At 48.4% G+C, this 22,389-nt stretch overlaps 1 pseudogene; it reads left to right on the top strand.

Moving 5' to 3' along the window:
* The window catches only part of LOC137633883 (SCAN domain-containing protein 3-like), a 142,643-nt pseudogene extending 120,754 nt beyond the window's left edge, over window positions 1–21,889 (top strand).
* Window positions 21,890–22,389: the final 500 nt, after the last annotated feature.

Here is a 22,389-nt window from a genome sequence, read left to right on the forward strand (position 1 = left end):
GTGTCAATGGTGCAACATCCTGATCGATAGGATGTGCACTTTGTCATGTTGAACTTATGTTGATGCAAAAGAGGAGATGGCAGCAGTTTCAATGATCTCGCTGCCTTCAGCAAGCGATCAGAGTCAGAAATCTGTTTTAATACTTGACGTAAGATGTCAAGAGCCTGATGACACCAAGAAATATTCAGGTTCTGCCTAGAACTCTGAGTCTCTAAGAAAACCTATCTATAAGGGTATATCTCCCAACTACAGGTTCAAGACGAGCCTCCCCAAGGCCATTGATTGGTCGAATGAGGCTCATGACCTTTATAAAAGAAGACTTTTCCCCCGGACCAGAAGTAAAAACCACTAAGGGAACAGCTTCTGCTTGTTCGGAAGGTTCTACCTCGAGAGGGAACTCTGGAATCTCGTCAATGGTGATGGGGGAAGATTCACATTGTAAAGAGACCCCAGGTCTAACTGGAGAAGTTGGGTATGAGAAAGCTGCTGCTTATGGACCAGTTGGGAGGTCTTTCACTTCTCCAGAACATTCCTCATTCCAGACCCACCTCTGGTGTGTAGGTTAGAGATAGAAGAGGAACGTGAACGTCTTATCCTGGCTACACGTTCCAGAGAAGTAGGGGTAAACTGTCAACTCAAGAGGAGAAAAAAAGACTATCATCCCCCTCAACTGAAGTACAACAAATCTCAAATTTTGGTCAACTTATCCTTTCCTTGAAAGTGTTCTGCCTTTTTCTACAGTGGAGATGCGGGTATCAGGGAGATGTTGATAAACTTGGAGAAGCTCCTGAGGTGACCAAGGTCTTGAACAATGGATAGCAGCAAACAGCCGATGCTGTGACTGCTGGGCAGGAGGAGAAACTCTTTTTCTATACGAAGATTGAGGCAAGGGGGAACCTCCCATAACTGAAGCATCATGTTTACGAATATTTGAATATTGTCAAGAATATGCAGAAAGACGAGTATCGCCTTCTAACCTAATAGCTGCAGGGGAAGACAGAGTCCTTTGTGGAGAAGACAATGATCCACCAGGCTTAGAGCTGACAGCTGAGGACATACATTGGAAGTGTCGCGTTCATCTGATAAACAAACCCTAGAACACAAACATTAGGACGTGTAGCACATTTCGATGGATTGTAGAATAGCGGACACGTCTCAGCAGATTTGAGAGACAGCAACTGCAGGGATGGATTATAGGGCTGTCAACGCTCTGTCAAGACCGGGCCGAGTTTCAGTTGGAGCTCCGAATGGGACACAAAAAGTGCTCTTTATGTGCCTGACATGACAACCTCTTAAGAGAAAAAGCTGATGCTATCTCTCTATCTGGGGAAGAGAGACCAAATGGTCCTTGAGGGGTATGAGGCATGCCTGACTTCCCAGAGACCCGAGGGGAGTAGGTTCACAACAACGGAGATGGAAGAAGTTCAAGCGAGTGCCGAGATGGTTGGTGCACAGCGGCAAGATGGCGAGGTGTCTGCTTTGGTGTAAATTCAAGCTGAGTGCACACAGTGTGCAGGAGAGATTTCTGGGACATATTCTGAAAAATCGCGCCAAGGATCTTTGTAGGGAATCAAGAGCTACTCATACAAACCAAGAATGCTTGTAGGTGGTAATGACGAATGAGGATGATATATCTCATCTGTTAAACGGTGGTCAAATGATCAAAGACAAAAGTAGAATCGTCAGACTTGTGGGATAGAAACACTGTCACCATCTTCCGTTAGTATGTTTTGGGTAAGACTTGATAACGAAGGACTGGGCAGGGGAAGATCTGGGCTTCAAAGACATCTAAACCTCTTATTCTACTTCAAAGCCGAAGCAACTGATGGCGAGCGATCACGTTTAGCCTTTTTCTTCCGTAGACCACGGAACTTCTCCCACTGGGAAGGTGACCACTCCTTACACGCAACACAAGGGGACTCCAATGAGCACCTATTCTACACGTAAGACAAAAGCTGAGGATCTACATTAAGGCGACTCATGAAGGTTACATAAGGATGTCTTTCGGTACCAGGACACGTACACACAACACTCACTTGTTTCACACTCATTCTTCAACACTATAGAGAAACCAATCAAACAAGCAAGAGATACTGGAGGCCAGTACCTGACATCCAATGTGTTGAGGAACATCATACAAACCTATACAGTACGAGTGAGGGTGAGGCAGCCATACCAAGCTGCTTCCAGACCCTCAATAATTCTTCAACTGCCGTAACTGGCCTCGCCCACAATTATAACAAATTTAAGGTAATTTGTATTTTTCCTAGTCACACAAACCAAGAGCTCTTTATTAGGGAATATACTTAAGGCAAAGCTGGAAGACTAGCTATAAGACTTTCAATTGAGATGTAACTACCTCGCCACTAATTAGCGAGGGGAGGTAGCAGGTAGTACTGGCTACCAAGCTCCCGCACACGCACACACCAGTGGTGTCTCGTCATTTTTGCTTGCAGGGAGGACTCACAGAGGGATAGGTGGTGGCGGACCAATTTTTAGAGAGAGCTAAAGGTTTGCATTGCGATACAAATTACTTTAAATTTGTCATTTGCTCCATCACCAAAATACAAACCTTCTGCTCTTTATTAGGGAAGACTCACCCTTTAGGTGGGTGGGAGTCCTAACCAACTGTCTGGCTTTTGATCTGGGGTTCCCACCCGTGCTACGCACGCATAAGGAGGAATACCCTGACCCTTCGCTAAAATCTGTGCCATAGCACGCTTTAGCAGCCTGAGCAATCTGTGTGATTGTGTGATATCAGCAGTGTGACTAGTCTAGGTAAGAATTCTTAGAGATAAATCTTTGAACCAACCATAGACATAGCCAATCCTCTCTAACCAGGGAGCATGGGGACGCAACAAGTATATATCTCTAAACCAGGTTACGCAAGGGAAATGGTTATTACCTGCAGACAGAGGAGGCCAGCGTGCAGAGTACCGTAAGTGCTGTGCCCCGAGAGGGGAAGATGAAAGAAAGGAAGAGCCAGTCATTCTTATCATTCATCCCAAACTTAATCCCAGGTAACCTCTGCCCTCCACTATACACTACTTGTCCATCAAGGAGCTAGAGGTGCTTAAACCACTTGTTGAGCAGCAACCACAGGTCCAATGGAGATTGTCTCCATGTTCCTGTGGGTCACATCTTGCAGGAAGTGGGCGGTGAAGGTCATTTGATGATTCCACACACACGCTTGCAGGACCTGCGTCACAGAAGAGTTCTTCAACGCTAGGGACGTGGCAGTGCTCCTAACATAAGCTCTAGGTCTTTTTGTCCAAGGAAAAGGATCAGGATTCAAGGCCCAGTCTATGACTTTACGAACTCATGCTGAAAAAGTGTTCTTGGTGATCCCTCAACTTTCTCCATGCTGGCAAAAAGTGCTTCCACTAAGGGGCGAGCTCCTGCAGTTCTTCTGAGGTAGTTTCTCAAGGCCCTCACTGGACAAAGTAGCAGTTGATCCGGGTCATCTATTATATTATGGAGACTTTAAATCTAGAACGACCTGAATCTAGGATCCGCTACTCCCGAATTTTAAGTCTTGGCGATAAACCCATCCCCTTAAACGGGAGATGTCTTGGGAATGACCATGGAATTCACTTACTCTCTTGGCCGAGGCCAAAGCGAGAAGGATACAGTCTTTTGAGTCAGGTGAAGATCTGATGCCTGGCGTAATGGTTTGTAAGGGGCTCCACTTCAGAGATCAAAGAACACGAACCACGTTCCATGAAGGAGGTCAACTTCTGACTCAAGAGACAAGCTAGAAACTCCGTATGAGGAGGGAGAATTCCAACAAAGAGGAGATATTTGTTCCTTTCAGTCTAAAGGCCAGGCTCAAGGCTGAGCGATAGCCTTTCACCGGTGAGACTGAGAGGAGCTTTTCCTCTTGAAGGTAAATGAGGAAATGCACTATTGCTGAAATGGAGGCATAAAGGGGAGAAATATCCCTTCTACGACACCAACCACAGAGGATATTCCACTTGGCCTGGTAGACTATAGCTGAAGATTCCCGAAGGTATCCGGACATCATCATCGCAACATATTGTGAAAATCCTCTCTGCACGAGATGTTGGATAACCTTCAGGCGTGAAAAAGTATAAACTCTACATCTTTGTGGTAAATGTTCACGTATGGTCATTTGAGCAGGTCGTGCCATGGAGGGAATACTCTCAGGACTTCTGTCAGTAGCTGAAAAAGGTCCAAAAACTCTTCTACATGATGCCATGGCGGAGCTAAGAAGGTCACTGCTAGATTGGAGGATGATCTTGCCTTATTGAGCCTCCTCCTCATCAGGCAAAATGGGGGTAAGACGTAAACGTCGATGTTGTCACACCATTGTTGGAATGCATCTTGCCATGAGCCTGCGGATTCGAGACAGAGGAATAGTAGAGAGAGAATCTGTTGTTCAGGGATGTCGCTAACAGGTCCACTATCGGGGAACCCCACAAAATCAGGACTTTGTTCGCTACTAGATGATTCACAGACCACTCAAAGCCCACTATCTGAGTTGCTCTGCTCAGGTTGTCTGCAAGCACATTCCTTTTGCCTGGAATGAAGCGAGACGATAGGGACACCGAGTTGTCTTCTGCCCATCTTAGCATCTCCAATGCAAAGGTGCTGCGAATATATACCAAGATCTTTCAGACTTGGACCAGAGCCCGGAGGTTGTGTGATAAAACATATGGGGTCCCAACCCTTCTTTTGATACATCTAATCATAAATTCCGATGGGAGTACAAAAAGGTGGACTCTCGGTAGAGATTCTCATCTGTCACCCACCATTCTAGGTGCGTCCTCTGCTCTGACACCATGGGGACCAACGAATCTGGAGAGCCCTCGTGTTGAAACCCCCTGGACCTCAGCCATCACTGAAGTGAACGAATTCATAGACGGCCATTGAGCACTAGATGTTCCAGGGATGATAGGTGATCTATGAGACGTAACCACCGCTGAGCTGGGAGTGTGTCTCGCTGTAGGAAGGGACTTGCGAACTACTTCTGCCTCTGGATCCTATCATCTGAAGGGAAGACTTTCTGCAGGTTGGTGTCGATGATCATTCCAAGGTAGACTAGTCTTTGTGATGGCAGCAGGGACAACTTCTTGAGGTTTACCACAATCCCTAGGTCGTAAAAAAACTTCGAGTCTATCTCGGTGTTGAAGAAGGGTAGCCACTGAGTCTGCTTGGATCAGCAAGTCGTCCAGGTATCTTAGGAGACAGATGCCAATCCTGTGGGCCCAGGTTGACACTAGGGAGAAAATTCTTCTGAGAACCTGAGGTGCTGTTCACAGGCCAATGCACAGCACCTTGAACTGGAACAGAAACATTAAATTAGATCTTTTACATATAAACTATAAAAGCTTAAAAAAGAAAAAAGAATAAGAGAAATAAGATAGAATAGTGTGCCTGAGTGTACCCTCAAGCAAGAGAACTCTAACCCAAGACAGTGAAAAACCATGGTACAGAGGCTATGGCACTACTCAAGACTAGAAAACAATAGTTTGATTTTGGAGTGTCCTCCTGGAAGAGCTGCTTACCATAGCCAAAGAGTTTCTTCTCCCCTCACCCTTAAGAGGAAAGTACCCACTGAACAATTACAGTGCAGTAGTTAACCCCTTGAGCGAAGAAGAATTGTTCGGTAATCTCAGTCTTGTCAGATGTATGAGGACAAAGGAGAAGTGTAAAGAATAGGCCAAACTATTCTGTGCATATGTTTAGGCAAATGAAAAATTAGATGTAACCAGAGATAGGGATCTAATGTAATACTGTCTGGCCAGTCAAAGGACCCAATACCTCCCTAGCAGTACTATCTTAACGGGTGGCTGGTGCCCTGGCCAACCTACTACTAACTACTGACGAGTAGTTTTTTACTGTAGGTAGAAGTGTAGTCCTCACATTATTTCCAAGAAGGAACATGTCTTTCAGTGCAAATGTTAAAGCCATACAATATCCTTCGCAGGGTCATTCATAGATCCTGATAAGGATGCTAGAAACCTTAAAATCAATCAATCAATCAATCATAGACCCTGATATCATGACGATACTCAACACGGAGGGACGTGACCCATTATATGTTATTCTTTGGGTCACGGGATGCTAGGGCAAGATGCACAGTTTCTCCTCTTACCAGATTGTACTGTACATCCTTGTTCTGGGTTGCTGACAGCCGGAGGGAGAATCATTTTTAAAGAGTGAAGTTTTTATTACTACTTAAAGGATTAAAAAAGAAAAATGTCATAAAGTTCAGGAGACCAATTAATAGAATTGACATTGTTTTAGTCCTACTCTTTTACATCCCATGGAAAGACAGTGCTGTACTTGAACCATAGGGGCGAGTGAGTGCTATACCCAATGCCGGTCGTCTTTGAGGGGTGGCGGCCTTCCTTCCCCTATGTTTTTATCTAAACCTCATGGTTTAGAATGGAGAGACATTGTAAAGATGTGGTGTACCAAATGGGATAAGAACCTTCATAGCTACCTTATGACATTACAGAAACTCATCATGACATTTAGCTCTAAATGATTCTGAAGATTTCTCCTTGAATAGAGAATTCAGAGTTTGAACTTGGAAACTACTGCTATGTTGGCCTTGCAAGTATGTTCATGGTTGGACCATTTGTCAGGCACAGACTTCTACTTTGCGGTTTCAGAAAACCTCACCGATCCAAAGAAAAGGAAACTGTACGAAGAATTCGCCCTTAAACTGGCCGAGGCTCTTGAATTTTTGGTCCACCAGTGTTCCCTCCTGTGGAGCAATTGCATCTTCAAGCGTCGGGATGCAGTGATAAACAAGTTGGTTATCAGATGGCGTCTCGGGATGCATTGACTTGGTGTAACACACCTTTGACGTAATGCCCGATCTTTCCCCTCCTCCTAAAGAAGGCGCAGCAGTAGTTGAGATGTGGGAGAAAGTGAGCCAAGCCACCTTCCTTCAATGAACAGTTTTAAATTACAAAGCTCTTATGGCATCAACTAAGCCAAGTTAGCCCAGGCTGTCCTAATTACAGAAGACAGGGCAACTCGTCTCATTCCTTTTGTCGCCATGGACAATTCAACTGGAGTACTGTAGTCGTGATCGGCGAGGTTCACGTTACTTACATGTTGGGGAAGGCATTCCCCTCACCCTCATGATACCACTTGAGGGGAACCCCTGTCAAGTCACCGGACAAGGTGGCAACTCTACGGGGCAGATCTCTGGATGGTAGAGGTCTTTTGCTCCGGGCATTCCATTCCGTTCACCAACTGTCACCCTCCTCTCAATCAGATTCCGAAGATCTAGTTATTGTACTTGAGGGGGTCAGTCAAAGACCTTCTCTTACAAGACAAGGTTCACACTATGCTGGGAAAGAATGCCATAGGAAGTCTATGAAAAGTCTCCAGGCTTCTACTGCAACTTGTTCATGATCAAAAAGTTGACAGAGGTTCGAGACTAGTCATCAACTTCTCATCTGAAGGGTTTTGTTCTTCAAAAACTATACAAAATGGAGACTTCCAGCACAGTCTTACAAGCAATCAGACAAAATTACTTTCTGTTGTCCATAGACCTCAAAGACTTGTACTTTCAAATCCCATTTCATCCAATATCAAGAAAGTATCTCTGCTTTGTTTAAGGAAAAGAAGATTCAAATATAGAATCCTTTATTTCGGCCAATTTTCAGCTCCACAAATGTTCACAAAAGTCTTTACCCTGGTATCATCCTGGGCACACACCATGGGCATCAGATTTTTGTGTTACCTTCTTGACTAGCTGTTACTGGCATAGTCTCCAGCTCAGACTCTACACCACAAAGACCTTCTCAAGTTTTGTCAACATCTTGGAATAAGGATAAATCTCAAGAAGTTGGTCCTTGGTCCTCAAAGTCGTCTGCAGCACTTGAGCACGAGTATCGATACGGTCTAAGCATGAGTGTTTCCGTCTAGAGACAGGCTGCTCCGATTCAGAAAAGTTGCAGCAGCCTTCTTCACGATGAAGTCACTCGTAGCGTTACAGTGGCAAAGACTTCTGGGGCACCTCATTATTCTGTAACTGTTGGTTTCTCTCTGGAGGAAGCCCTTGCATTTCACCCAATAGGCACTGAAGTCCCAATGGTGGCAAAGGATGAACTCGCCATCCAGTTAGGACACAGCCCACCATCAGAACGGATCACTAAAGGCGACTTCAAGGAGAGAACCTGTTCAGTGGGTCCCCATTGCTGACCCCTCCTCCAGAGTTTCTCATTTTTTCAAATGCGACTTTGCAAGGATGTGGAGCATATCTCCAGATCCAGTGCTTTTCCAGTCTATGGACACAGGAGGACATGATTTACCATATCAACTTTCTGAAACTGAAGGCTTTCATCCATTCCACAGACTCAAGAGACCAATCGATAGGAACAGCATAGTTTCTTTTGTAGCCTTTTTCTCCCCATGGGAGAGAGAGAGTGCTGTACCAGAAACCTTGTGGTGTGTGAGAGCTCTATGCCATCGCTTGTCAGTTTAACGGGTGCCGCTTTTCCTTCCCTCTTTCTGTTTTTTCATTACTAATTCAAGGAATAGAATTTAGAAACATAGACAAGACGAAGAGAACAATCAATAGTAGTAGCATTGTTTCATTTGTAGCATTTTTCTTCCCATGGTAGAGTGCTGTACCAGAAACCATTGATCCCCATGGTGTTAGCCCGAGAGGAAACTGGAGTGAAGGGAGGGCTGAAGACTTGCGGTGCTGTGGACAAACTGAAGCACAACATATTGAACTGCAAGATCCTTCCTTGGAAGGAAAATCTCAAATGCTTCCTCGACCTTGGATGGACTGGGATCTAGAAGTAAGCATCCTTGAGGTCTACAGACAAGCAGGAAGTCATATCCTGTCAAACAGCCTGAATGACTGTCCTGGGCATTTTTTTCTTGAACAAGGCTTTCATAATGAACTGGTTTGTCGGAAAGGTCTTTGACAGGCCTTCCTCCTCCTGTCAGCTTTTCCGCTTAGATGTTGATGCTGAAAAATCCTGGAGACCTGTCGAAGACTTCTTTGATTGCGTTCTTCTCCAGTATCTTGTGAACATCGCTCTGCAAGAGGATATTATTCTCTGATCCCCTCAAATACAAGGACAGGTTCATCAGAGTCCGAGTCAGAGGAGGGTAACTGTCTGTGAACGGGACGAGATACCGTGATCGCAAGACATATACCGCCCATGGTTATGCCATGTGGAAATACCATCCTGTCCAATGACTTTGCAGGTATCCCCCAACAGGTGGTACATTGAGGGAATTGTCATCTATAACGGGCACCCTGCCGTCCTTGACTTTCTTGTAGGGTGGTCCTTACAACAAAAGGAATGGGAGAAGTTTCCTTGTTTCTTGTGATGAGTAAGGTCATCATCAGTCAGCAGACTACGCTGAGGTGAGGACTCTGGTGGGGAAACACGAGCCTTAGGTGGAGGAGGAGCAGAAAAGTTTGACGACACTGCCTTCTTGAAGAAGGTACCTTGGTTATCCTTCTTCCACTTCTCATCTGCTGCAGCTACTTCCAAGGGTGGGAACATTGTTGGGTGTTGAGTAACAAACATATTGCGCAGGCCTAGCAAGTCAACTAGCCATCTGACGCATGAACTTACTCACGACAGCATTCCTATGCTGTAGAACACAGTTGACCCAGAAAAAGCACACTGGTGAAAATAAACTACAGCTCAAAAGCAAATAATCGTATCCGAGATTCTTTGAAAATGACAAATTCGGAGATAATTTGTATTTTTCCTAACCATACAAACCTTAGCTATTTACATTGGGTTTACTTTCGGCGTAGCTGAAATGACGAGCCAATAGTTTTTAACGAGGATTAACATCCCCCGCGCTAGTTAGCAGGGGTAGGGGAAGGGGTAGCTTGCTACCCCTCCCCCCCCACACACCGGTGATTTGCTTCACTTCACTTAGAGGTAGGACTTGACTTGGGGGACCGGGCTGGCGGGCAAATATGTGTAAATAGCTAAGGTTTGTATGGTTAGGAAAAATACAAATTATCTCCGAATTTGTCATTTGTTCCGTAACCGAAATACAAACCACGCTATTTACATTGGGTGACTTACCCCTTAGGAAGGGCGGAAAGTCCCCAGCCTTACTGACTTTGGCTTTACCCGGGGGCTCCACCTCCCAGTGAGTAGCACTTGAGAAAAGGAGCCCCTGCACCTCACAAGTTCATTGCTTCGCGAGGAACGTGTGGGCTACATAAGTTGTGTGTGGAGGAAAGAGAGTGACACGTCCTATGAAGTTGACCTTGAGACCTTTAGATAGGAATCCAGGATAAGACGTTCCCAATACCACCTCGTCAGGGTATGGGGGACGCGACAGTATTAAACTTAATACTAGGAGCACAAGGAAGCATGGGTTACCTGCAGAGGTTGAGGTCAGCTATGCGGAGACCAGGATGCTGCTTCCCAAAGAGAGGGGAGGATGAAGAAAGAAGTAAGGGTCAGACATACTCTTTCATTCACGCAGACTAAAGCCGGGTAACAACGCCCTCAACCTACTGCCACTTGTCCATAAAGGAGCCTGAGGTTAGACCAGCTGTTGTGCAGCCACCACAGGGCCGATAGAAGAGGTATCGAGGCTCCTGTGGGTCACGTCCTGCAAGTAATGGGCTGTGAAGGTCGTCTGACGCTTCCAGACCCCAGCTTGAAGCACCTGCATCACAGATTAGTATCTCTTGAAGGCCAGGGACGTAGCAATACCCCTGACATCGTGTGCCCTAGGGCGACGTGACGGAGGAGGGTCCGGATTCAAGGCGTGATGGATAACCCTTCGAATCCAAGCCGAGATGGTATTCTTGGTGACCCTCCTCTTCGTCCTGCCTGTGCTAACAAACAATGCTCGCACTTGAGGACGAACTGCAGCTGTTCTCTTCAAGTAATACCTCAGACTCCTCACTGGACATTGTAGCAGCTGGTCTGGGTCGCTTGTTACAGAACGGAGACTCGCGATCCTGAAACAGTCGAATCGTGGATCCGGCACTCCAGGATTCTGAGTCTTGGCAACAAACTCGGGGACGAACCTGAACGTTACCTCCCCCCATCCCCTTGAATGGGCGATGTCGTACGAGAGACCATGAAGTTCACTAACTCGCTTGGCCGAGGCCAAAGCGAGCAGGAAAGCCGTCTTCCAAGACAGGTGGCGATCAGAGGCCTGGCGTAATGGTTCGAAGGGAGGTCTCTTAAGAGACCTGAGAACCCGAACCACGTTCCAAGGAGGAGGTCTCACTTCCGACTGAGGGCAGGTAAGCTCATAGCTACGTATGAGTAGAGAGAGTTCTAGCGAGGAAGAAATGTCCACTACTTTCAGCCTAAAAGCTAAGCTTAAGGCTGAGCGATAGCCTTTCACCGCTGAGACCGAAAGGTGCATTTCCTCCCGCAGATCGTGGATCCGGCACTCCAGGATTCTGAGTCTTGGCAACAAACTCGGGGACGAACCTGAACGTTACCTCCCCCTATCCCCTTGAATGGGCGATGTCGTACGAGAGACCATGAAGTTCACTAACTCGCTTGGCCGAGGACAAAGCGAGCAGGAAAGCCGTCTTCCAAGACAGGTGGCGATCAGAGGCCTGGCGTAATGGTTCGAAGGGAGGTCTCTTATGAGACCTGAGAACCCGAACCACGTTCCAAGGAGGAGGTCTCACTTCCGACTGAGGGCAGGTAAGCTCATAGCTACGTATGAGTAGAGAGAGTTCTAGCGAGGAAGAAATGTCCACTACTTTCAGCCTAAAAGCTAAGCTTAAGGCTGAGCGATAGCCTTTCACCACTGAGACCGAAAGGTGCATTTCCTCCCGCAGATACACGAGGAACTCCGCTATTGCTGGAATAGTGGCATCGAGTGGAGAGATACCCCTCACACTACACCAACCACAGAAGACTCTCCACTTTGCCTGGTAGACTCCCTCAGAGGACTTTCGCAGGTGCCGAGACATTCTCTCCGCAACCTGTTGTGAAAAGCCCTTCTCTCTGAGAAGACGCTGGATAGTCTCCAGGCGTGAAGCCGAAGCGAGGCTACGGCCTTGTGAAAGATGTTGCAGTGTGGTTGTCCGAGTAGCTCGTGTCGTGGAGGGAGTTCTCTCGGGAGCTCCGTCAGGAGCTGCAGAAGGTCCGGGACCCATTCCGCGTGATGCCATAACGGAGCTATCAGAGTCATCGAACAGTTGACCGATAGTCTGGTCCTGTTGAGCACGATTCTCATCAGACAGAACAGTGGGAAGGCGTACACGTCTATGTTGTCCCACCATTGTTGGAAAGCATCTTGCCAGAGTGCCTTGGGGTCCGGGTCTCGGGAGCAGTACAGGGGCAGCTTGAAGTTCAAGGCTGTCGCGAACAGATCCACAGTCGGGGAACCCCACAAAGTCAGGACTTTGTTGGCTATCTGAGGATCCAAAGACCACTCAGTACTCACCATCTGCGAAGCCCTGCTCAGGCTGTCGGCGAGCACATTCCTCTTGCCAGGAATGAAGCGAGCTGATGGTGTTATCGAGTGGACTTCGGTCCACCTCAGAATCTCTACTGCAAGATGGGATAGCTGCTGCGAAAAAGTCCCTCCCTGCTTGTTGATATAAGCCACTACCGTGGTGGTGTCGCTCATCACCACCACGGAGTGACCCGCCAGGGTCCGTTGGAACAGTTGAAGAGCCAGAAAGACGGCTTTCATCTCTAGCATTCCTGTTTTCCTGAGGCTAAACTAACTAGTTTAGCTTTTCGATCTCGTGAGATTAAAGCTCTGTTGATGGACCTTGATGCTTATGGAGGTGTAGACCCAAATGGTATTTTTCCTTTGTTTTTTATAAAGACAGCAGATTTCTTAGCTCCAAAGTTATCTGTTATTTTGCGCAAGTTAGCAAGAAGAGGCGCTTTTAGCACTTGTTGGAGAATTGGTAATGTTACTCCTCTATGTAAATGTGTTTGTGGTAGCTCAAGTCCCACTGATTACCGCCCAATTTCCATAACTCCCATATTATCTAAAGTTTTTGAACGTCTTCTGGCAAAACGTCTTAATAGGTTTGCTGAAGGTAATCATCTATTCCCTAGTTTGCAATTTGGTTTTCGTAAAGGCCTTGGAGCATGTGATGCCCTTCTTACAATCTCCAATGCAGTACAGAAATCCCTTGATTGTGGTCGGGAAGTTCGTATGATTGGCCTTGATTTTAGTGCTGCCTTTGACCGTGTTAATCATGAGGCCCTTGTTTTCAAACTGAAACAGTTGGGAGTGGGTGGGTCGTTTCTTAGCATTATTATTGATTTTTTAAGTAGTAGATCTCAAAGAGTAGTTGTTGATGGGCACCATAGTGAGTATAGGAATGTGATATCCGGTGTTCCACAGGGTAGTGTTCTTGGCCCATTACTTTTCATACTATATACACATGACATGTGGTTTGGCCTAGAAAATAAGCTTGTTGCATATGCAGATGATGCTACTCTCTTTGCATCAATTCCATCCCCTGAATGTAGATCTAGGGTTGGTGAATCCCTTAATAGAGATTTAGCTAAAATTAGTGCATGGTGCAAATTATGGGGTATGAAGTTGAATCCTAACAAAACTCAAAGTATGATTGTAAGTAGGTCAAGGACGGTGGCTCCTCAACATCCGGATCTCAGTATTGATAATATTTCTTTAAATTTGTATGACTCTTTCAAAATTTTAGGTGTGTTTCTCGATAGCAAATTTACTTTTGAGAAACATATAAGGTCTGTGTCTTCTTCAATTGCACAAAAAATTGGCTTATTGAGAAAGTCTTTTAAGATATTCGGTGATCAATCTATTCTGAAGAAGTGTTTTAATTCTTTTATTCTACCTTGTTTTGAGTATTGTTCTCCTGTCTGGTCTTCAGCTGCTGATTCTCATCTTAATTTGTTGGACAGAAACTTACGGTCTATTAAATTTCTTATTCCTGATCTAGATATTAATCTCTGGCACCGTCGTTCAATTAGTTCATTATGCATGTTACATAAGATTTTTCATAACTCTGACCATCCTTTACATTCAGATCTCCCTGGACAATTCTATCCTGTTCGTAATACTAGGCAGGCAGTTAATTCTAATAGCCAGGCCTTTTCCATCATAAGACTCAATACTACGCAGTACTCTAGAAGTTTTATTCCAGCTGTTACCAAGTTGTGGAATGATCTTCCTAATCGGGTTGTTGAATCAGTAGAACTTCAAAAGTTCAAAGTTGGAGCAAATGCTTTTTTGTTGACCAGGCGGACATGAGTCTTTTTATAGTTTATATATGACATATTTGTTTTTGACGTTGTTAATAGTTTATATATGACATATCTGTTATGACGTTGTTACTTTTTTTAGAATGATTTATTGTTAATATGTTCTCTTCAGTTATTTGTTTCCTTATTTCCTTTCCTCACTGGGCTATTTTTCCCTGTTGGAGCCCCTGGGCTTATAGCATCTTGCTTTTCCAATTGGGGTTGTAGTTTGGATAGTAATAATAATAATAATAATAGCAGGTTGATGTTCCGGTACTTTTCTGATTCTGACCAAAGGCCTGAGGTCCTCTGGTTCAGAATGTGCGCCCCCTACCCTTCTTTGGAAGCGTCCGAAAACAGTGTCAACTCCGGGGGGAGGACGAGAAGATCTACTCCCTTTCGCAGGTTCTCGTCGACCAGCCACCACCGCAGGTCTGCCTGTTCCGAAGGTCCTATCGCGACCTGCACGTCCGGGGAATCGGATCCTCTATTCCACCGGGACTTGAGCCGCCACTGCAGGGATCTCATCCTGAGACGGCCGTTTGGAACCAGACGAGCCAGGGAGGACAGGTGACCTAAGAGACGCAACCATGATTGGGCGGGAAGCTCTTCTCGCCTGAGGAAGGGTTCCGCCACCCTCCTCAGCCTTGCTATCCTGTCGTCTAATGGAAAGGCTTTGTGGAGATTGGTGTCTTAACAACATGCCTAGATAAACCAGTCGTTGGGACACCTGAGGTGCTGTGGAGAGACCGAAGTACAGCACCTTGAACTGGTAGGTCTTGCTGTCTAGGCTGAATTTCAAGTACTTCCTGGAAGACGGATGGATTGCGATCTGGAAGTACGCGTCCTTTAGATCCAGTGTGCAAATGAAGTCTTGTGGTCTCACTGCAAGTCTGACCGTGTCCGCTGTCTCCATGCTGAACCGAGTTTGCTTGAAAAACTTGTTCAGAGCCGAGAGGTCGATGACAGGTCTCCAGCCTCCAGACGCCTTCTTTACAAGAAAGAGTCGACTGAAAAAGCCTGGGAAGCCGTCGACGACGACCTGGAGAGCATCCTTCTTGAGCATGGTCTCGACTTCTGCCCGAAGGGCTAGCCCCTTTACCGATCCCATGGCATAGGAGCTCAACGACACTGGATTCGCTGTCAGGGGAGGTAGAGATCTCGTGAATGGGATGCGATAGCCTTGGCCGATCACAGAGACCGTCCAAGCATCGGCCCCTTGTTGCTGCCACCTGTGCACGCAACTTTGAAGGCATCCCCCCACAGGTGGACACGCGGGGGGACTGCCACTCCTAGCGTTTGCGGCTGCGGCCGCTCCCTCTAGGAGTCTTGCCTCCACTGGAGGACTTACCGCCCCTCTTGACCTTGGCTGGAAAGGGCTGGGGCTTAATCACCACTTTCTTAGCTGCCGGTGCCTGCTTTGGTGTCTTGCGAGGCTGCTGCTGTGGTTGCTGCAGTGCTGGAGGCTTATAGGGCCGAGATGTAAGGGCCCTTTGGAGGAGGGAGTCCTGGCTCAACTGCCTCCACCTCTCAGCTGTGTGTTCCATGTCCTGTGGCTCGAACAGATTCCCCCCAAGGAGGGAGGCGTGCCTGAGCCTGCAGACATCCACGGCGGGGACCTTCGGGTGAATCTTCTTGGTCACCGCGTCATGTCGCTTCAACACCGAGTTGGCCCAAAGGTTAGTAACCTGATGTGCCAGGAACTCGATGGAGCGAGTGCCCAAGAGGAGGAAGGTCTCCAGGGCCTTCCTATTGGTCTCCTTAGACAGATCCTCGGAGCGCAATAGGATGCCCAGAGAACCTAGCCAGATATCCAGCCACGAAGTGGCCTGCATGGCGCACTTCGCGACCTTCTCATGGCTCAGGATCTCCGACGCCGAGAACGTCACCTGCCGGGCGGAGAGCTTCTCAAGGGGAACTCCCCTAGCGAGCTCTTCTACTGAATGATGGAGGGGAAGAGCGAGGCTAGACTCCCCCATGATCTCATAGTACCTCCTCTGCTGGAGATGAGGAGGTGGGAGGAGTTTGTTCCCGGCAGAGGAACGACTGGAGGAGGCGAGACCCGCGAGTTGAGCATTGGCCCTGGCTCTGGCACCATTTAGCCCTTGGGACCAGGGCAAAGCCACGCTGGCCTTGGGGGGCTTCTGAGTACCGAACACCTGATCCAGGACCGTGTCCTTGCCTTCCCGGGGGGCGATCACGGGATCCATGAACCCGTTCGAGTTGCCTCATCAGGCTCAGGACTTGCCAGAAGGCGTGCTCCGACTCTTGCTGGTCTCCTCCCTGCGGACTGGCAGCCAAGTCTCCCGTCCCCGGAATCTCTTCCTGGGGAGATGCGTGGACGTACTCCCGGGGAGCAGCTGGAACCTGACGAATTCGTGAAGACGACTTCGGAACTGTCTTGGAGTCTTTAGGTTCCCTCCTGGGCGGGATACACGACCCCAACAAAGAGGTCTGGAAGGCGCCTTCCACGCGAGACGATTCCCCTCCATGAGGAGACGACTCCCCCCTTGGTGCCGAGGGGGAGACCGCTACCTCACTGGATTCTCCTGAGGACGGAAAAGCCTCGTCTTCAGGAGAAGGAGAAAGCGCCTGTTAAGGGGATGGAGCCTTCCTAACGGACCTCTTAGGAACCAGCTTCTCCCTGGGAGAAGTCACCACGAAGTCCACTCCTCTCCTTCTCTTCAGCGGGGGCGAGGCCGTCGTTGGTTTGTGTCCTTGATCGGCGAGTGCCGGCTTCATAGCCTTCACTAACGCCCGCATCAGAAGACCAAACCAGGACTGCCAAGTCACGGACACAGAGTCCGAAATTCCCACTGGAGGGAGGGGGATAGGGCGATCCTTCGGAGTGGACACCACTGGACCTGTCTGTGAAGAAAAAGGGGAAGAAAGTTGTTCTGACCTCTCTGATGGGTGTTCCCTAACCTGACACAGAGACCTGCGCTTAGGCTGGGGCGATCCTGATTGCGGTCTGGCGACACCCGTCCCTGCTGCTGTCGCGAGCTGCGGAACCCGACGCGAACGGGGGTCGCGCTGACGCTCGTGCGTAGGCGACACTAAGGAGTCGCGCGCGAGAGGCTGCTGAAGCGCGGGTGCGCAAACGCGCGGAGACAATCGAGCGGGCGAGCGATCGCGCGGGCGTGTAGGCGAGTGAACGCGTGGGCGAGTGAACGCGTGGGCGAGTGAACGCGTGGGCGAACAAGCACGTGAGCGCGAGGGCGAGCTGGCGAGTGAGCGCGTTGGTGCGTCGGCGAGGGAACGTGTTGGCACGCGGGCGAACGAGATCGCTCCAACGACATCTGTTGATGGTGTCCAGGGGACCTGTAACGCGTGGGAGATCGATGGCGAGCAGGCGATCAATGACGCGTTGGTGAACGCTGGCGCGTAAGCGAGCGATGGCGCGTTGGCGCATGCTGGCGTGTTGGCGAGCGATGGCGCGTAGAACGCGCAGGGAAGCGACCGCGAGCGGTTGAGCTGGAAGAAGGAGACCCATGTCTCTCCAGATCTTCTGGGCGCCGACGGGTAGGAGAGCGGTTGTGCGCAGGCGAAAGATCACGCGGGCGGTCAGGAGATCCCCGATGTTTAGGAGATCGCTGACGCGCTGGGGATCGTTGATGCGCAGGAGATTGCTGACGAGCAAGTGAACGTTGACGCGTCTGTGGTCGCTGGCGAGCTGGTGATCGCTGGCAAGCAGAAAGGCGACGCGTGGAATCCTGTGTGGAAGCTGCCAGCGCGTTGCGCAAAGGCGAACATTCACGAACGGCCTCAGGAACAGGAGGAGCGTGGGTGCGAGGGCGTACAGTAGCATTAGAACTACGCGCAGGTGACCACAAGCGTGGCTGTGCTGGAACAGGCTGGCGAACAGGATCGCGAGGGCGAGAAGAAGAAGAGTCCTTGTCCAAGACCTGAACCGAAGTTCCAGATCGCGCGGGCGAACGTGGGCACACAAGGCGTATGTCAGGAACTGGGAGCGCAGGTGCGCTCTGACGAGCAGGAGATTTAGAACGCTCAGGAGACCGATGGCGCGCAGGGCGCACAACAGGAACAGCAGGATGTTCGGAGTACTCAGGAGAGCGCTGGCGATCAGGAGAACGCTGACGAGCAGGAGAGCGCCTGTGCGCTAACGCTGCAGAAGGGCACTCAGGAGACAGCAGGATGTTCGGAGCACTCAGGAGAGCGCTGGCGAGCAGTGGGGCGACGATCATCAGGAGAGTGCTGACGAACAGGAGAGCACTGGCGATCAGGGGAACGCTGACGAACAGGAGAGCACTGGCGATCAGGGGAACGCTGACGAGCAGGAGAGCGCCTGTGCGCTAACACTGCAGAAGGGCGCACAGGTTAACCCTGACGCGCAAGGGAAGCCCCCAAACCGTGGGAGGCAACCCTTTGCTCCGAAGGGACCGTTGCCCGTCGGATGACGAGGTCAGACTGCTGTCCATCTGCACCAGGGGCGGAAGGTCTGGAAGGCGTTGGAGATCGATCCCCGGAGAGGTCTAAGGAGGCAGGAGCTGCAGGCTGCTTACGGCGAGGAGAGTCCCCCTCGGAGGAAGGAGGAGAAGATTCAAAAAGGCGCCTCTTAGCACCCTTATAGGGAGACGGGAGGCCCTTACGACGCAGCGGACGGTGAGCCTTACGGCGAAGGCGGCCACGAGGAGGGTCATCAGGATCATCCGTCCTCCGAAGGGGAGTCTCAGTCAATGCGCTCCCCCGAGAGGGAGGCTTGGCAGCAGAAGAGCCCGTGGGACTCCCCTCCCCCTTCGAAGGATGTACAGAAGGGGGAGGAGAGCCTTCAGCAACGTCATCTTCATCAGGAACCGCAGAGGTTTGCCCCGACCCGTCGGAAGCCTCTGTCACCACGACGTCGACGATAGACAGAGGATCTACCTCTGCTATCACCAGTGACTGCTTAACAGCGGCCCCCAACTGGACAAGATCAATCAGGGCTTCCTTGGAGGGAAGGCCCTTCAGCCCCAAGGAAGCCCAAAGCTGAAAGAGATCATCATGAGACAACGAATCATTATCAATAACCTCCCCCGGAGGAGGAGGGGGAGCCGCCCCGCTATGGGAGGCGACGCCCTCTCCCCCAACCCAAGGTCGGGAAACAGAACTAGGGCCTGCGCTCCCACTCGGTCTCTCCTTAGGAGCCGGACGAGGGGGAGCTTCGGAGGAGGTTTGGGCGGCGAAAGAAGAGTCCCGAGAGCCTTCCTCCTTCAAGGCAACCCCAGAAGGAGAACGGTCTCTCTTGGACTTCTTCTTACGCCGGCGGCCAAACTTCTCCCACTGGGAGGCAGACCACTCCCTGCACTCACTACAATTATTTTCTCTATCACACCGACGGCCTCGACACTGCGGGCAAAGGTTGTGAGGATCCATATCCACCGCAGACATGAAAGTACCGCAAGGGCGACCGGCAATACCAGGGCACTTGCGCATGATGGATATCCAAGGGTGAGGCCAACTTCAAACGCACACAAGCTGAAGGAAAAGCAAAAAAGATTAAGGCTGTCAAACGAGGATGATGGACAGACACGTCTGTTCATCGCCGGAGCCAAAAGTGAAGTGAAGCAAATCACCGGTGTGTGTGTGGGGGGGGGGAAGGGTAGCAAGCTACCCCTTCCCCTACCCCCGCTAACTAGCGCGGGGGTAGTTAACCCTCGTTAAAAACTATTGGCTCGTCATTTCAGCTACGCCGAAAGTAAACCCAATGTAAATAGTGTGGTTTGTATTTCTGTTACGGAACAAATGCAAAATAGGACGCTAACCCTAGGAACAAGCCTGGAAAGATAATTTTGAGACCATTTCTAAGTTGGATATCTCGGCAGCATAAAAGCAGCTGAATGCTAAGCTACACTGTCCTGAGACACTCGTGGTGTCCACATTGCACATTCTAAGATGGGTTAGAATGTGCACCTTCCGTCATGTAGAACTTATATTGATGCAAGAGAGGAGATGGCAGCAGTTTCAATGATCTCACTGCCTTCAGCAACTGATCATTGTCAGAAATCTGTTTTAATACCCGATGCAAGATGTCAAGAGCCTGATGACACCAAGAAAGATTCAGGTTCTGCCTGGAACTATCTATAAGGGCACATCTTCCAACTACTGGTTCAAGGCATGCCTCCCCAAGGCCATCGATTGGTTGTATGAGGCTAAAGTCCTTTATAAAAGAAGACTTCTCCCGGACTGGAAGTAGAAATCTCCAAGGGATCAACTTCTGCTTATTCGGAAGGTTTTACCTCATGAGGGAACTCTGGAGTCTAGTCAAGGGTGATGGGGGAAGACGCACAATGTGAAGAGATCCCAGGTTATTCTTTCATTCCAGACGCACCTCTGGGGCTTGGGTCAAAGTGATGAAAAGGGAAATTGAACGTTTAATCCTAGCTACACGATCCAGAGAAATCGCGGTAAACGGTAGAATCATAGGAGAGAGAGAGAGAGAGAGAGAGAAAAAAAAAAAAGACTATCATCCTCCTCAACTGGAGTACAACAAATATTAAATTTTGGTCAACTTATACTTTCCTCGAAAGTGTTCTGCCTTTTCTGAAGAGGAGATGTTAATAAACATAGAGAAGCTCCTGAGGCGACCAAGGTCTTGAATATTGGATAGTAGCAAACAGCCTATGCCGTGACTGCTGGGCAGGAGTAGCAACTCGAGGAAATGTAGGATAAGGATCCTAGCGTTGTTTCCTATACAAAGATTGATGTTGATGCAAGGGTGAACCTCCTATAAATGAAGCATCATGTTTAGCCTACAAATGCTTGAATATTGTCCAGAATAGGAAGAACAGTGAGAATCACCCTCTAACCCAGTGGTTCTTAACCTGGGGGTCGTTTGGGATTTCTTAAGGGGTCACAAAGGGTTCTGGAGAATAATTTATTTTTCATATACATTATACACGTATTTGAAATAGCCAGTAGGGCTTTTACCAGTTTCATGAGTACAACACTGGTCACAAGTTGGGTGGTCTGCTGCATATTAACCATAGCCAGTGTTACCAAAAGAGCGTTAAATTCCCATTATAGCTCAATCGGATACTCCTCCAAGTCACGTGATACGTGACGTGAATAACGTGATATCTGCTGAATTTTCTGTTCTACTATTTCATACAGAGGTACGTTGGCTCTCACGCGGCAAAGTTTTAAATCGCGTGCTACAACTTCGCGAAGAAATAACAATGCTGTTGGAACGTGGTCATACGGCAAAGGAGAATCTTCTTCATGAAAAGATGCAGGATGATTGTTTTGTAACAAAGGTTGCCTACTTGGCAGATTTCTTCTCTGAAGTAAATTCTCTGAATACTTCAATCCAAGGAAACGTTACAATGATGCACACAGTTCAGGACAAAGTGGCAGCGTTCAAGTCTAAGATTCAACTTTACCAGAAAAGAGTTCAGGACGTTGACATCACTTTCTTCACGGAGATGATGACTCTCCTGGGTTCCATGCCAGATGCTGAATGTAGTTTCCGTGAGGAGATCTCTACTCATCTTTTGGCAGTAAATGACGCCATCGAAAGTTACTTTACAGGACTAAACGACCGCTGTACTGATGCGTGGATCTATAGACCCTTTTCAGTAAAGGATAGTGCCATGAGTGATACTGATGTTGCTGCTAAGATAGGATTTTATCAAATTCGTGAGGATTCTCAGCTTAAAGTCGATTTTGCCGAACAAGAGCTCCCAACATTTTGAGCGAAAGTGAAGGACTACTGTCCTATTCTCTGGATGCGTCCATTAACCATGTTGATTCAGTCCCCGTCAACCTACCAGTGCGAGATTGGATTCTCAGCAATGGTTGCACTGAAAAGGAAGGCACGCAATAGGCTTGTCATCGATGCTGACATGAGGTGTTGCCAATCGAACACTGGTCCTCGCTTTGATAGACTTATGGCTGCAAAACAATTTCAACCATCACACTGAGTGAATGGGAAGTAGGTGCTAGGTTTTGTATGGTGTTGAATAGTTCTTTGGAATTAATAATTTTATGGCATTTGTAGAGGCTATGTAAGTGGAATTTTTCAATGTTTTTGTTCTGTGGTGTTTCCAATAAAATTGTATAGGAGTAAACCATTTTGTATGATGTTGAATAGTTCTTTGGAAATTATAATTTTATGGCATTTGTAGAGGCTAGGAAAGTGGAATTTTTCAAGGTTTTTGTTCTGTGGTGTTTCCAATAAAATTGTATAGGAGTA

The sequence above is a fragment of the Palaemon carinicauda genome, chromosome 43 (genome assembly GCF_036898095.1).
Source record: "Palaemon carinicauda isolate YSFRI2023 chromosome 43, ASM3689809v2, whole genome shotgun sequence".
Taxonomy (NCBI): domain Eukaryota; kingdom Metazoa; phylum Arthropoda; class Malacostraca; order Decapoda; family Palaemonidae; genus Palaemon; species Palaemon carinicauda.